We start from the raw sequence: 4,141 nt of genomic DNA, 5'->3' as shown, positions 1-4,141 counted from the left end.
ACATTAGATTCTTCACCGCCCCCATCACCCCATCCCATCCACGTTTTTTTTTTTTTTTTCAGAAAGAAAGTATCATTATATATTAGATACGTTTTCACAATTGTGAGAAATTTGATCAGTTGGGAAGCACACAGCCATGGCAACAGGAGCTTCCACTTTGATTCCACAATTACCTTTATCAATGATTCTTCCATATGCTGCAATGATTCTTTATTTCTTCTTGCCCGTAATCAAGCTTGATTGTATATTTGGGCTAATACCTATGGTAGTCCATTGCAATAGAGTATTCCCATTAAGTAATTACGATCCATAACAGAAATGCAAACTATATATAAAACAAGCATGATGCAAGTTCAGTATTAACAATAGTCCAGAGCTAAAATGGTTTCTTTGGCACAAGTTGGATTGGTAGTCCTTGCGTTGGTACTGGCATGGGATCCCTGCTGAAAGAATTGTCTGCGCATAGCTTCCATGTTTCTGCGCATAGCTTCCATGTGAAGTGAATTATGATGTAGTGAATTGCGACAAGGGTTTCGATTCTTGCAAACTCATATCCTGGACATATTCGAGGACCTCCTCCGAATGCAACAAAACTGTAGGGTGGAACCGATGCTTGGTTTTCAAATCTACTTGGATCAAATTTTGATGGTTCTGGGAAAATGCTAGTGTCCATTTGGGTCATTGGCGAAACCCAGAATATCTGAATGTCTCATGCAGATTTCTCAGTTCTAAAATTGTAGAAAGACTATTTAAGAGCAAGAAAAGATATATGGCTGAGAAAAAACAACCAATATGAGGATTTCACTTACTTGCCACCCTTTTGGAATCAGGTATCCACCGTATTCAATATCTTTCAGAGCCTTCCTGAAACCACCAAATACAGGAGGATGAATTCTCAATGTTTCCATTGCTACTCTCCAGGTGTACTTCATTTTGGCTAGGTCTTCCCATTTTAGAAACTCTCCCGAGGGCTTGCGCTTTTGGCTATCTCTTCCTGTTCTGCAAATTAAATCAAGAAGCAGCCTTAACATTTTCACAGAACTGGACCACATTAGTGTACCATTAGATGCATTGCAACCTTGAATTCTTTAAAATTATTATCATGGTTTAATTCCTTTAATACTAAATGCAGTCTAGTTCCTTCAAGATTCCGACAAAATGAAATATAAGGTGGGTTATTGAGTTAATTTATTATGCTCTCAATAATAGATTACAATTAATTGGCTTTGGAACTACTATGTTATATATTTGTTAATTACTTAATCTTTCTCCAAGTAACTTCATCTAAGTTAATTTTCATAACCGCCTTGAGATAGAGAGTCTAATGTGTATATACGTTGAAGAACAGCTGCATAAACAGCTGGTTCATTAGCTAAAAGCCGCATTGTGGAAGTAATTAGAACAGATTAAGTGTCATGTCCTGCCACCATGACAAGGATCACATTGTCCACAATCTCCTTCTCAGTTACTGCTTCTTCATTGTTCTCATTGCGGCTACTAAGCATGCGAGTGATAAGGTCTTGGCTAGGAGAAGCACCCTTAGTTCCACCCCCTTCTCACGTATGAGCTCCTTCACCATGTTTCGGACCTTTGCACTTGCCTTGAGGCTGCCGTTGTAGCGAGTGAAGGGCAAGTTAATTGGAATCGACCATACCCCTTCTATCATCTCTTGGAAGCAAGTTACAAATCTATCTTTTCGAGCTCCTTGCTCTAGTCCGAATAGAAGTGAACAAATTATGTCGAATGCGAGAATCTTCGTGAGGGGTAACACCTATAAGCAATACACATATTTTGTTAACATAATGTCGACTTGTACATCCCTTGACTTGGCATTTTCTTATAATATTACAAATATAAAAATTAGTATAATTTCCGAAGGCAACACTACTCTTCTCTTCATTTTTTTATAGTTACAATATAATTTAAATCTATGATATTTGTTTTATGATGATTAATTTTTATCATCACTTTAAAATACCAATTAGAATTCAAGTTCCATATTTGATAATAGAAAAATTACTACTTGAGTTAATTTGAACCTTCACATGCTAATCTTTGATTTAGTTCACAATTCTAAGTAGGAGCTCGCTATCAATACCATCATTCTATTTATTAGAAAAAGATAGTTCACCAATAATTTACGTAAGCAAGATTTTATTATTCCATGAAAATTCGCCATGAGGACTAGTTCCATTGGTGCAAAGTTGTTAAATTACTAAAGCATGCATTTATCTCATAAACTAATGAGATTCTAAACTAAGCCATGACCTTATTCCAATACAATTTTCTTGTCAGTTATATGCATTCACAAGTGCATGCCCTTGCTCATTTGGCTGTATATTAGATAATAATTCCAGGTTACAAATATTTTGGTAACATGATGATACGTACCTTGACCTGTGGCTTGCCTTGCCAATGCATCTCAAGATGCTTCTTTACTCCATCTATTTTTCCCACGTACTACTTTAATGATTCAGGCTTTAAGAATGATACAATTGCGCCTCTAACACGCTTGTGATCTTCACCACTCAATTCCAATATGTTCCGCTCTCCCAAAATCTTACGAGGAGACTGTGTTTGATGGCTAGAAAGCGCGCTGCTATCACTAGTGAATACAAATTTGTTTGCAGCCGGTCCAGAAATAAAAACTGTTGGGTTGCCAAAGAGGCTTAGCTTTGATATTGGACCATACTTTCTGATTCTTTGTTCGGGCCATTTTTCCGCGGTGTTGGCACGCATGGCTCTAAGAAGGCCAAGACTTTGGCCTATTAAGGGTATTCCTAGTAAGCCTGGAGGCAGCCTTTTTGATGATCTTCTTCCCTTTTTAAGGAGAAAGAAGATGGGTATGAGGAACAGGGAGATAGCCAGGAAAATATTCATGATTTATGTGTGACTTTTGGTTTTTTGAAGTGGTGGGGGAAAATGAGAAAGCAAGATTGGTTTCTGAGAGAGAGAGAGTATGAGAAAAAGATGGGTTTGAGAAACTGTAAGACTAAATAAGTAGAGAGAAGTAGATGAATTTCATTGACTATGGTGTATAGAAATTTTAGATGTTTGCAGGCTTTCTTTCCTTTTGTCTTTTGTTTGCAGGCTTTCTAGATGTTTCATAACTATGGTGTATAGAAATTTTAAAAAACCAAAGCCCACCTAACCTCTTCTTTGGAAATATATGCAAAGCGAACTAGTATATAGTGACCATTCATTAAAAATTGGACAAAAATTTCTTGTTACAAGGAGAGAGGAGCTATGTTGGAGCAACATTTCAGAAATGCGGCTTCCTTGGTTGATCAGATGAAAAAATTACTCATGGTAGATCAAAAATTTGTCATTTGGTAAGTTTGATGAATCTTTGATGCCGTAAATAAGCATGAATACAAGTCACGTCACGTTATTAATTCTGTTCTTTTCAAAAAAAAACAAGTTCAAATACTAGAGTCTATCTCTGAGTGATTTTCTATTCGGAAATGTGACTGATTAACCTCTTATCCTTTTCTACTAGTTCTGTTAATTAGGCTCAAAATTATATTTTCGTGGGTTTAGAATAGCTTGTGGTATGGACTAGAAATGAAAGTTCATCCAATTAAGAAATTCCATTCGATACTTTCCTCGAATCTGACAAAAGGGTAGCTCCACCTTGTCCCCATCATAAGCAGAACCACTTTGTCGGGCTGCTTGAATTATTCTCAAAAAAGTTCAGAGCAATCAGCATCCTTTATTTGCATTTGTGGCAAAAAAAATAAAATAAAATAAAAATAAAATAAAATAAAACCTATGCATCGAACATGTAAACTACGGAAAAATCTCTCATGTGCCTAGCGCATGAGATACATGTGAACAGAGTTTACTGAGTTTACTCGCATATATCCTAAAACTAAAAATATCACATCTTGAATGGGCATCCCCCCATTACATTATTTATAGCAAGTATATTCTCACGGGAAGAAGTAAGTTAGAAGGAATTTCATGTATAGGATAATATGTACTCTCTTACTCACATCGTGTGGATTTCAATAGCTTGAGTCCATATGCTATAAAATGAAAGATGTATATCTCTTTCTTCTTCTTCTTCTTCTATATATCTTCTTCTATATATTAAGAGAATTCAGAAAGTTAATTATCGCATTCTTGACTTCCAAAAATA

The 4,141-nt window shown here is 36.1% G+C and overlaps 1 pseudogene; it reads right to left on the bottom strand.

Moving 5' to 3' along the window:
* Nucleotides 1-376: 376 nt before the first annotated feature.
* Nucleotides 377-2,880, bottom strand: LOC115956337 (annotated as a pseudogene).
* Between the last annotated feature and the right edge of the window lie 1,261 nt (nt 2,881-4,141).

The sequence above is a fragment of the Quercus lobata genome, chromosome 8 (assembly GCF_001633185.2).
Source record: "Quercus lobata isolate SW786 chromosome 8, ValleyOak3.0 Primary Assembly, whole genome shotgun sequence".
Lineage (NCBI taxonomy): Eukaryota > Viridiplantae > Streptophyta > Magnoliopsida > Fagales > Fagaceae > Quercus > Quercus lobata.
The sequence above is the reverse complement of the archived record's forward strand: the minus strand, read 5'-3'. Positions and strand labels throughout refer to the sequence as shown.